This window comes from Hipposideros armiger, unplaced genomic scaffold (genome assembly GCF_001890085.2).
Source record: "Hipposideros armiger isolate ML-2016 unplaced genomic scaffold, ASM189008v1 scaffold_194, whole genome shotgun sequence".
NCBI classification, from domain to species: Eukaryota; Metazoa; Chordata; class Mammalia; order Chiroptera; family Hipposideridae; genus Hipposideros; species Hipposideros armiger.
In genome coordinates this window covers 2,755,189-2,768,069 of record NW_017731544.1, presented here as the reverse complement: position 1 = coordinate 2,768,069, position 12,881 = coordinate 2,755,189, and the positions used below count along the sequence as shown (strand labels likewise).

General features: G+C 42.4%; 1 protein-coding gene across 1 annotated transcript in view; it reads left to right on the top strand.

Annotated features, from left to right (window-relative positions):
• Nucleotides 1–11,207: 11,207 nt before the first annotated feature.
• Nucleotides 11,208–12,881, top strand: part of SLC38A4 (solute carrier family 38 member 4) — a 67,680-nt gene continuing 66,006 nt past the window's right edge. Inside the window, exon 1 of the mRNA XM_019653096.1 lies at nt 11,208–11,230. The gene's annotated coding sequence lies outside the window, so the exon portion shown is untranslated. The remainder of the gene's footprint in view (nt 11,231–12,881) is intronic.

Below are 12,881 nucleotides of genomic sequence, written 5' to 3'. Positions count from 1 at the left end.
GTAGAAGTCCTGTTATTCATGGGGTCATGGCTACCAAAGATTTAATTTCTTGAGGTCTCTTTTACTTGGTACAAGAAAATAATGTTTAGTATATGCATAGTTATTTTCCCCTTATATGTCGTAGTTCCTTTTTATTTTTGCCAAACTTTCAGTAACATCTGAATGGGATTGTTTTAACGAAAGTCTGTTTGTGGACATCTCTTTGTTATGTACTGTCCTCTACACTCTTTTATTTCATTTCCTTTTATTATTCAAATGGACAAAAGGTATGCAAATGAATTGTATTGGCTATATAAAGCAGCACTTTACATACGTGAAAATATAAAGGAATGCTTGTTTGCAACTACTCAGGTTCAATTTTTTATAATAATTTTCTTGTTGGGCTGAACTATTCTGAGAAGATGGTAGTGTAGAATGACTGCCCCAGAGATCAGGTCCCTGACTGTCCCAGCAGTTAGGACGCCCCTCCACACCAGGGCCTTGGCATTAATGTAGCGCTCTCACACAGCGCTCTTCCTCGCCTTAAATCTCCCTTCACTCAGTGGTCGCTTGATTTCCCATCTGCAGAATCAATTTCAACCCAATTCAGATTAATCTTATATTCAGGAATTTTACATTCAGGAATCTTATAGGATAGTGCGTTCCTACATTCTGTCTTTCATCTAAATTCTTTCTTGGGAAACTGTCTTGCACCCCAGTTTCCTTGGAGAGACTAGTGTCCTGCCCCCACTTCCAGGGGCCATAACCAAGGTCTTTTTGCTTAGAGAACCTCGTGACCAAAGTGCTTCCTGAGTCTCCTACATGGGGGCCTCTCTCCACTCTCCCCACACCACCGGCGAATTTTCTCCTCAGCTGCTTCCCTGGCTTGGCCCTCTTGCTCCTCCTACTATAGCGAGTTGTCACCAGACCCTTTATGTACTGTATTTGGCCTGCTGGACCTCAAGCTGTCTCCACAGTGGGGGAGACTGGTCTAGATGCTCTCAGTTTTAGTTGGAGCACTTGAGGAACCTGTTAAATATGTGGATTCCTACTCATTCCAGAGATTCTGATTCAGCAGGCTAGGAATGGGATTAGGGAATTTTCATAAGGATCCTGGGGAATTCTCGTGCAGAGGACTATCCACGGATCCTGCTTTATAAAACATTGATCTGGTCCAGGCCTCATGCTGCTGGGCCCCAACCTGCTGAAACCCCTTCAGGATTTCGGAGCAAGCAGCACCTATGTAACAGGTATGGACACTGAAACACAAAGAACCCAGCCTGTTTGGAGCAGAAGTCATTCCCTGGCATTAAACTGGGGTCCTAGGAAAGGGCAAGAGCTGGCCTTCCAAATGGACATGCCCCAACCTGATATAATTTTGGGCATTATAAGACATAGCTCACACATGAAAATGACCTAGGCTATGCGATTAAAATACAGATCCAAAGGCTACAGTCTGACATTACTGAATGGACTCCTCCAGGATGGAGTCTGGGAGTTTCTGTTTTACATGCTGCTCCAGACGAATCTTGTACAAACCTGTGCATAGACCTGCCAGGGATGAGGGACTATAAGGGATACAACATGTTCCTTCATGGCACCTGAAATTTCACAGTTAGAGATTCATCCCTTTGGCTTAAAGGTTGTTTTGTTATTCTGTTAATATTAACTATCTCTAGGGAAAAGGATCCCTTCAAATGACGGAGAACATGAATAAGTAACATTAATCACTACTATGTTGCTTTGGGGAAGGTATTGAGATATGTTCCAACAATGTCCCAGCTGGAACCATGTGGCAACTTAGTTCTACAATCCTTCATACATGCTCCTCAACACTATCCTCCACCCCAACAATTACCCTCATTTAGAATAATTATTATTTACATGTATACTCCCCTCCACTAGACTGCAAATGCTTAAGAACAGAAGATGTCTAATTTGTGTCTATATCTTAGACATTATCCAGCATGTAAATGTTCAATAAATTGTTGCTTAATGAGCAGGAGATAGTACCTTAATTCTTCACACCTAATGCCAGTGGGTCTGTCAAGCCTTTTCCTCTGGACAGGTTTTGATATGGAAAAGGATGAGAATGTGAGGACACTGGGACACCCCCCAACACACACACACACACACACACACACACACACACACACACACACCACCTCCCATGAGGCAAGAGAACGCTGAGGACACATTAGACAGGCATCAAGTGATCATCTTTTGTGCTGAGGTCAATTCTAGAAAGGGTGATGCCTCTCCCATATCAGGACACCTCTTAGGCTGCCATAATATAGCTCTTTTCAGGGCTTGCTCTGCAAACAAGCAGAGGGGTTAACTCTCTGTGGGTTTTGGTTTGGGGGGCACCAAAGACTTACTTGCCCTAAATATTCAGGCTGCTGATATCTAAATCAGAACAAGTTTCTGAAGAAATGAGAGAAAGGACATATTTCCCCATGTATAAGACACACCCTTTTTTGAAAAATTTGGGGTCTAAAAACTGGGTGCATCTTATACAGTGGTTGTATAAGCGCAAAAACAAGCGCAAAAAAAGTAGCAAATGCAAATAAAAAAACATACAACCACTGTATAAGACACACCCAGTTTTTAGACCCCAAATTTTTTGAAAAAGGGTGCATCTTAAACATGGGGAAATACGGTAAGTTGTGATGGGGTGTCCAGAGATTGGGACACTAGGCCAATCTCCCTAGCAAAGTAAAGAGTTTGCCTTTCTATATGGACAGAATGCTCTAATTCTGCAAAAATTAGGACAGTGGACAGGCATGCAGGGACCAGAGAATGCTCAAAAGGAAAGCAGGACAGTGTGTCAAAGTCAAATTCCATCCAACTTATTCTCCTGCCTAAGGTCAACTTAATGAGGGGGATGCTTAGGTAAAGAGTAAGAGAACTACACAGTGGGGTGTTTTTAAAGTGAGAGCAAACAAGATACAGTAAAACCTTGGACTGCAAGTAGCGTAGTTTGAGAGTGTTCTACAAGACAAGCAAACATTCCTAGTATATATATATATATATATATATATATATTATTTTTTTTTTTAATTATTATTATTTTTTTAGCTGAGCCATCCTGCTACCTGTTGGCAGCTCAGCGGCTGCTCAGCTTGGGCTGGGCATTAAACCGCTGTTGCTCAGAGCTCAAACTCTTGAGCGAGCTCTTAACCGACTGAGCCACTTGGCCGGCCCATTCCTAGTATATTTTAACGTGGTAAATAAGCGATGTCTTGCAATACAAGTAGTTTGTTTTCGGAACAAATTATGCTTGCAAACCAAGGTATTACTGTACTAGGTTTATCAGAGGAAGACTCAATGTAATGAGAATATTTGAAATTTATATTTGGAAGCCCAATGTCATGATCATCTTGATCACTTGTGCACTCCCTCATACCTCTGAATCGAGATGGCCTTTTATAAGTTAAACTGCTCGCATGAAAATTGGTTACGTTATAAAAATGCAGAACCCAGGACCTAGGACTGAGGTGTGACTTTGTCCTTTACACATTAAATATTGCAACACATCTTTCCCAACATACTACATGCTGCAATATGTCAACACAAGTTTAGGAAGAAATGAGGAGGTTGACTGACTGTAAAACTCGGTTTCAAATCAACTTTCCCACTTTTTGGTTTGTTTGGGTTTTGGTTTAAGATTTAAAGGAACCTCTCTTTGTTTTATGTACCTCAATACGATGGTACTCAGGGACCCCCCCGTATGAGGCTCATTCCTTGCTGACTCACTCAGAGGTTCTCTCCAGTTTACAGTATGGCTTATTCTAAGAACCAGGATCTGTTTTCCCCCTGAACTTTTTGTGGCAAGTTGAACTAACAGATTCCTCCCTCCCAGACCTCCCTCTTCAGCAGAAGACCTGATATCAAAAAGGTTCCATCAAGCTGGGCCATGCCTTCTAGACAGCAAAGGAAGCAACACTGACAACTACTGTACCGTGATGTTTAGTGCCATGTGCCTGGCCTAAGGCCGGGCAGAAAGAGTCGAAAGCATTGTATTGGGGGTGGGGTGGGATACTTCCTTATTCCTAAAGAATCAACCAAAAGGATGGGGTGACTGGTTATCTCTAGCTGAGGAAAGCCTGTCTCTGCATGCCTGTTGATTCCTAGGGGGCCGAGTGACACAGACCAGCCAGCCCATGGCTCTCACACTAGTGGGGAGACAGAGCTAGAATCAGGTTCCCCGTATTTACCTCGTTTTGGAGACAGGAGCTTGTCTGTCTCTGCAGAGGATGAGTAGAGCACACTGAGCAGGGAAGAGGGCTTGCTACCTAAGTCGATCGCTCGCTCCACTTGAGATGGCTCCATCCCTCCTACCATCTCAGGAGCACCAGCTCACATCCTGCCTCAACGGCGGACCTGGGCTTTCCATGGGCACATCAATATGCTAAGGTCACTGCCGTCCTAAGAACCAAAACTTTCCTCACACTCATCTATCTTCAAGAGTCATTTGCTCAAGGTAGTCTTTCTCTAGGTCCAGTACATCCTTCCTTCACTGCAGTCTTCATCATTTTATATTTATAGTGTCATACTTTGATTAAAATATTTCCTCCTACCAAATTATAAAATGCCACCAGGGCAGGGATTGTATCTATTTTTGCTTATAGTTCTGTCCTTAGCACCTAGCTCTTAGGAGGTAACCAAAAATTGTCTGTTAAATCAGAGGATGAGTACATGTGGACAATCTGGGTTTTTTTTAGGAGGAAGATGGGGTCATCAGATTTGAATAGGGGGCTGCCTATGGCCAGGCAGAGTCCAGGGAGGAGAGATGTCTCAAATGAAGGCAGCATCCATGGAGTGTTAGAGCCTTCCTTTGTGCAGTTAAATTAGTCAGAATTCCAACCTAAAATCTTCCACCTTGGAATACCCTTCTGAGATGTGCTTCACTCTTCAGAACTTGGCATATCTGCATAGTCCTGTGTTTGGGGGCTATTTGAAGGCTGGTCAAGCAGAATGACATGAGAAAGAAGGGCCTGGACCTCCCACTTTGCTGAGGGCCTCATCAGAGAAGGGGCTGGAAGGGCACTGGCCCCTTTGGTAGAACCCCTCTTGGTCAGTGGCTGCTACATGGAGTAGTCCAGGAGACCCCAAGAAGATACAACTTCTCCAAAGTCCCAGGGAGAACCCCTTCCAGACTGAAGTAAGATAAGGCCCCCAGGTTATAATTTTAAAGACAATAAGTTCCCAAATCTTCTTCACAGTAGTATTTTGATCTGAAATGTTTTTATTTGGTTAAATTCCATACTCATCCTTAAGAAAGTTATTACTCAGCTTTTCAACTTCTTGAAAAACAGAGAAGCGTCAACTAATTTACCCATCGCTCCATTCATTTCTTCAGCAAAAACATTAAAAAGAAAAAGCAAGCATCTACAGAACTTACAGTCTCAAGAGGAGCCATGCAAACAACCTATTATACAATGAGAAAGAATGAAATAGCACTGCTGTGTAGAAACAGCCAGATGCTGGAGGATGATGGAGAATGAAGAACATAATTATGACCTCTCTCACACCATCCACCTCCTATATTTGAAGACTTAAATGAAAAAGTTAAATGTTTTCATGGAACTTTGCAAGTTTTATTTTATTTTAGATTTAGTCTTGTGAAAATTAAAAAATAGATTAATAAGAGTTTCTTTTCTCTATTTGTTCAGAAGACAAATAATAGGAAACAGGTTTTGTCAAGGCAACAAGGGGATAAAAGAGTAAATACTCAAAAACTATGTAATTGTAGAATGTCAAGATCACACAGGATGCAGGATCAAATTGTCTTCCCTCGTGTATTAAGGATGAGGAAACAGGCCCAGGGGATGAGAATGAAGTTTTTGGGTAATTACAAAATGTTTTTTACTAACAAATGATGTTTCTATAATCAGCATTTTCCATTTGAAAAAGGATATATGGTTTAAGTGCATTAAGTAATTAATTTAATTTTTTAAACAACTCTATAAATAGGTACAATTATTACCCCCAAATGACAGATGAGGAAATGGGGCATAGAGAGGTTAATAATATGCCTAATTATTATATAGTTAACAACTGGTTATGAGCTACTAAGTGTCAGAGCTAGAATTCAAACCCAGGGAGTCTGGTTCCAGAAACCGAAAGCCAAGTGTTTAACTTCACGTGTTCTATCTCTTGTACATTTCAGGGGAAAATAATATTTATATTATATTATATTATATTATATTATATTATATTATATATTGTGGTAATTCTCATTAAACATATTTAGTTTTGGTATAAGTTGTTTCATTTTATTTTTCCAGATAAAGAAAATATGAAGTTAATATTGACATAAATAAGTTTCTAACTCCCAGAGGAATGTCACCAAGTGTTAAATTTGCTTTTAGAGTAATATGATATCATTTTCTGAAAGCTGCCATGCTACTGAGTTACCTGGCAATATAAAATCAATGTCAGTCTCTGTTTAAACACCAGTTGTGCAAAGTGTGTCACAGTAGCTAGTAGTTTGGAAAACTCAATCATGGATTCTTGAGACCTGGGCACCAAAATGATAACTGGCCATCTAATCGAGGTGACTTTTAACCTCAGAGAAAAAAAAATGAGAGAAGATACAAAACATCATTAGGGAAAATCACAGATAACTTTATTTAACAACTCAGGGGCAGAGAGTGTTTATTATAATATGCAAATCCTAGGGGTGTACCTAACTTGTTCATTCACTCCCTCATTCAACAAATGTCTACAGAGTACCTACGTGCCAAATGCTATGACAAATGACAGGAACACAGATAAGAATATCAGAGACTGGCTGCTGAGGGGCTTGCAGTCTAGCAGGTGCCAAAATATTGTATTTTGATGTGCTTCTGGGGCCCAGATGAGGGTAAGTCTCATGACGGGACAGAATGGGGAATTTTAGAATCACATACACCTAAGTCTTAATTCTGCTTCTGCCTCCTGCAAGTCACTTAACTCATTCACTTTTAGTTTTCTCATCCGAAAAGTAAGAATAAAAAACACTACCTCGCAGGATACTTGTAAGTACTAAATTTCAAGTCCCAAATAGGCTAGCTCTCTTTTTCTACACTTCTTCAAGCTTCTCTACCACTCCATGTTCCCAGCCTACCAAGACAAAAGATAGCTGGAGGAGTTAGGGAAGGTTTCATTCAGTTAAGTGGTGACATGTGAGCTGGGGCTTGAAAGATGAGTAAAAAGGTGAAGTTGACAGGCAGAGCAGGTAGCAAGGACTTCCAGGAAGTGAGGACAGCATGTTCAAAAGCACTAAGGCGTGGAGACCATGGCATTGGGGAGGAGGGGGTGGTGAATGGTTTAAAATATGGGCTGTACAAGGGGTGCAGTTGTCTGGTGCTCTGAGCATCAAGACGGAAAAGAAAGGCAGACATGACTGGTCAGCTGTTTGCGTGCAGTGCCATTGCTAGACCAGAGAAACAAAAGTTGACCTCCCCACGGCGGCGGGGTATTGAATGCTATCACACGACGTATGTTCTCCTCTCTGAGCTATGTCCAGGTGCAGGCAGGCTCTGCTCTCGCTTTTCACCTCCTGGAAGGGACCTAAGAGTCTGTCTGGGCCCTGACATCCCAATCTTGGATATTAGAGTTGAATCATCTAGGATCCTAAACCTAGTCTGATATTTTTGTTTTGAGATCCAGTATCTAGTTGTCACATCATGTGTGAAACTGAGACGGTGAGTGTTCTATCCAAGTATCTTTTTCCTAGTGCCAGTAAGAAATAGTAGCCCATTTAGAGAACATACACTGAAAGAAACTCAACCAAAAACATATGCCATGGTATTATTTAGTTTCTCACATAAATCAAATTCAAATTTGTAGAAAATAAAATAATTATACTGACATTAAAAGTTTATAGAGCTTTATGTCATTATGATAAAGAGATGATTACTTTTATAGTAGTTGTTTTAAAAATCAAAATTTTATAGCTAAGTATGCTATTTAGGGTTGGCAACATGGTAGGCAGAAAAAGTAATCAGTCTTAGTAAAGAAAATGCTCAGAAGGAAAGGGAAGTGGGCTATGGGAGGGAAGACATTGAATTTGAAGTCAGGAAACCTGGTCCATGCTCCAGTCTGTCCTTTATTGGCTGTGTGATTTTGGAGAAGTCATTTAACTTCTCTGAACCTCTTTTTCCTCTCCCATAGAATGGGGAAAATAATATCCACATGGTTGGCTTATTTTAGTATCAAGTAGCATGATATATGTTAAGGTGCTTTGTAACCTAAAGCCATTTTATTAATTATAATAATTATTAATTGGAAAAATAATCCATGTTGAAAGTCTACTACCAAAGAAAAAATATTATATAAAAGACTACTAAAATCACTGCTCTCAAATTTTTCATTGATAATCTATAAACCAAGGAACTTTATATGTATGGTGTTTGAATAATAATAATTGTGTTCTATTTCCTTTCCAAGGCATTTATTTATACTGAAATTAGTAATGGCTATTCTCTGGATCTTTAGGCCTTAGAGATGTTCCTCCAAAAAGGGCTCATGATCATAGAGAAAACTGCACGCTCCATCTTAACTTGGAGAGACTGATTAAAACCTCTGAGGAACCTCACAATAACTTTTAACACAATGTTTTACAAATTTATTGGAGCATAGAACTCTGTTTTCAAGCATTAGCTTTAGTTCAAAAGAACATTTTTGGGGAATATTTTGAATACAGACTTTTCTTAAAAGCATCCACAGCAAAACCAATAACCATTCCTAGGACCTGTGTATTAACATAATGTGAGAGTGGAGAGCTTCAATCAATTCGGCTCTGTCAAGTGGTAGTAAATTCTAACTTCTCTCTAAACTATTTTATCTATTGCAATCATCTTATTTTCCTCCATCACTATGTGAGTTTGTATTATAATACTGTCTGAAAATAAGTCAGGAAAGAATGGGCTAAGAAATATTCTCCATTTTTTAAATGGAGAAACTGAGTCAGTAAGAACCCAAGCGACTTAGCTAAGGTCACACAGCTGGTAGGTGGTGGCTCTGAGATTTGAACTCAAGTGATGTGCTCAAGAGGCAGACAATGATCTGATGAGAAATCAAAATGTGTTTCACAATGTGGTCCTGCGTGGATAATGATGATGCTGGTTAGGGCTGCTTCACATTCTTTCAAACACTGGTTTCAAACAAACCCTTGAGGATTGTTGGGTAGATTCGGCATAGCCATTAATGGCTCAAGTTTTTTACCGTAGCACAGAAGACAAGGAGTTTTCAGTTGCCTCATATCACCCAGACACTGCTTTGGACTCTTCTAAAACTCTAGTGATGTACAATATCTACAAGAGATGACAAACTTGAACTTTGCTCAGCACTTCATTGCTTTATAGATGAATGCAACTCATTTTACCTCAACCCACAGACTGTTAATAATTAATATTAACAGCATATATAGATAAGTAACCCATAGTTCTCTAGTAAATTAGGCAATGAACCACTGCTTTTGATCTTTTCTGGACTAGCTAAGATAGAGATGCCAAGAACTGATTAAACAAGCAGTGCATTAAAAAGCTGAGGAGTTGCACAGTAAATCCTCCTTACAAGTGTATCAATCCCATCTTTATTTGTGTTTTCTCTGGAATGGATTTTAGAAAGCTTGGTTTTACGTTTACTAAATCTCAGGTTAGACAGAGAGAAATATGTATCTGTCTTGATCTCTCACTAATCCTCTTCCAATCCTGACATTTCAGTAAGTTTACAAAAAATGCTTATTTTATTAAATAAGAATCAAATGGAGAAAGGTACTAGTGTGAAGATAATCTATCTTCAACAAGCTTAAAGGAACTTCAGAATTATTCTGATGTATTCTAATTTCACAAAATGGAAACTTGTTATACAAACTAAAAAGGTATACCATATTTGATCAGGCAAGGGATATCAACTTTCACAAGACAAATATTTCTTACATACTCCTTTAATTAATTTGTTTTTAGGTTCCAAAATGGTAACTCCAGTGAAGGAATTCATCATTGCATCATCCTTCTATTGAATCTGCATGATTGGATGGTTTTAGTACAATTTGATGTTTGTGTGTGTTAATGCTGTTTTTCATGTTCCCAATTACTACATATTATCGGGATGGATTTTTGTTGTTGTTGTTATCCTGTTTCTTAAAGCGCTAAAGTGCTGCTACTGGTTTAGTTAATGGGAACTGTAAAATGAGAACGTTCTAGGTATTCATGGTGTGAACAATGAGACGTACCCAGCTGAATAAAGTTAACTTGGATATTTGAGAATTCACGAAGTAATTTGCATTGCCTGGTGAGTTTGCTAAACTGTGGAGTCAAGTCTCCACCGGGGGAATATTTTTTCCCCCAAAGAATAGCAAATGAGTACTAAATAAATGAGATTATGAATATATTTGTCACATGGGCTTTCTTTGAAAGAAGAATTTGGGTTAGAATCAGAAAACGGCTTTAATATAAACATTTTTCCTTAAAATGGTTAAGTAGTGCCTTTAATAAACAGACTTGAATGTGTAGTGATATTTATTATATCCTAATTCCTTCTTCATATATATGGAGGATTATGCTTAAACTGGAATCTCAGAGAAAAAAAAAATTACCCCTCCAAAAGCTGCCTACCCATGGCTAAGTGCTAGTAAGTTATCCCCTGCTTCCCGCCTGCGTAAAGTAACTTTAACTGTGAATGACAGGCTTTTCATCTGTACCCCTTCCCCAAATGTTCTTCCCCCCCCCCATATGTGAAGTTCAAGCTGGACATCCCCAAGCCAAGGAGGAAGTTTAGAGTCACCTACCGGAAAGACTCTTTTACTGACTTCAAAATGAAGACCAACATGCATTCCGTCATATAGGACAGATCCAATTATCGCTACCTTGATTAATGAAGAAACTTCATCGCCCCCAAAAAACAAAACAAAACAAAACAAAACAAAAAACCAATCACACAAAGATCTTCTATGCTATTGGGGACCCAGGAAAGAGGGAGCAGGGGCTCTCAGCTTCCAGACTTGGCTCTGGGGGACAGCGGACAACTCAGCCCCACCTGGGAGGATGCCTCTGTTTACATCTCAGGTTGCCGCTTAGCGATTGGTGGCTGGGCTGAAAGGGAGGGTCCGCAGGAAACGCGACACTGGGGATGCTGCCCCCTATCACATGATGGAAATTTCCACTCTTAGAAAGGCAAAAAGAAAAGAAGAGTCTCTCAAACCACCCTGTTCCGATACTTCCCCTGGATCCCAATCAGGAGAGGGTAGAAAAAGAGGCGGGTGAGTGAAAACTTTTTATATTTTCTGTTTGACTTAGAGACTTGTCATTGTGCAAACTCGTGGTTGGAATTCGGCCGGGATGGGTCTAGGGTGTGTGTGTGTGTGTGTGTGTGTGTGTGTGTGTGTGTGTGTGTGTACACGCACGAGCCCATGGGGACACACACACGTGTGCAGCCCCGTCTCTCGACCGTCTGGGGCTTAGGTTAGGCATTACAGTTCTTCATAACTCGTTGATAGTCCCGAATTCTCATTATTCTCCAAAGGATCACACTTTGAGTGGGTTACTGCAGACTAGTGACCGGATTGACTAGAAATTAAGTAAACTAGGGCACACGGAGGGAAAGCAGGCTGGCTAAGAGGGCTCCAGTGACTCCCCTTTGCAAGGAGAGGTGGCTGTGCCAAGGCAGCCTATTCCCAGGGGAGAGAAGGGAGTGGCTGGGTGTGGAGAACCCCCGCCCCGGCCTCGGATGCCCTCGGTGTGGGGGTTTCGAGTTTGGCACTGACTCACCTTTCCCCTCGGTGGCCTCACCACCTGCCTAGTTGACCAGCCCCACCCGCTGCGGGAGCTGGCTCCGCGTCAGCGTGGTGTGGGGCTGGCAAGGTGTTGTTACTCGAGTCGCGGGACCTGTGCCAGTGTCCTGAGGGTGGGGACACCGGGTGCAGGCCTTAATATAGACCCGCTGTCCCTGAGAGTTGGCCGCTCTGGAGTCCAGCAGGGTTCCCCGGGTAGGGGTTCCTGCCGGGGAAGCCCCTGGGGATCTCCTTCAGGGAAATTGAGTTGGGAGTCCTTGGCTCCGGGCGGGACCGGTTCTAAGACGCAGCCCGCGGTTCGAGGGAGGCGTCCCGCGCGGTGGGATTGGGAGCCTGGGGGGAGGGGGCGTTGGAAAGAAGATAGGGGCGGTGCAGAAATGCCAAGCGCGAAAGGCGATAGTCGAGGGAATGGAGAGAAGATGTGGAGAAGTCCAGGGAGGAGGGGAGAGGGCGAGAACCACAAGAGACCAGACCTCGAGAGGATGAGCGTGGGAGGGAAAACGGAGAAACGAGAATGAATGAAGGAAGCGAGGCTGCAGAAGGGAGCGCGAACGCAGCGAGCCCCTAGAAGAGTGAGGTGGGAGCATCTCCGAGTCTGAGAAAAGAGAAAGGAGCGCGTGGACCAGCCAGCGGTGCGCAGGCGACAGGGCACAGGAAGGGGCTCTTCGCATGGTGGAGGCGCAGGTGGGCGCTTCGCCCTGGGTCCGCGCCGGCTGGGGTTGGAGGCGCGGAGTGGGGTACCCGCGAGTCCCTCCTGTTCCTCTTAGTGATCCAGCAGGGGGAGGTGGAAAGGGCGTCCCTTCTATGCGCAGGGGGTCCAGCCCAGGAGATGTACCCTGGGCTGGTGACTTGGATGGAGGGAAGGGGATGAACTAAACTGGGGGACCCAGGCCAGAGGGCTTCGGTCGTTGGTATGCCAGGGCTGGTGCGGGGAAGTGAAGGAGCGGTAGTTGGGGGCCTTGAGATTCTTGGCGAGGCCCCAAAGATCCCTCACAGCAGTCCTCGATAGCCGTTAGAAACCCGAGGCTGCTTCCACCGGAAAAGGACGCATTGGCTCTTGCTGTCCATTTCTTCATGCAAAAGGTGCATCTCTACCTGCCTCAGTGGGATTTTAGATCAG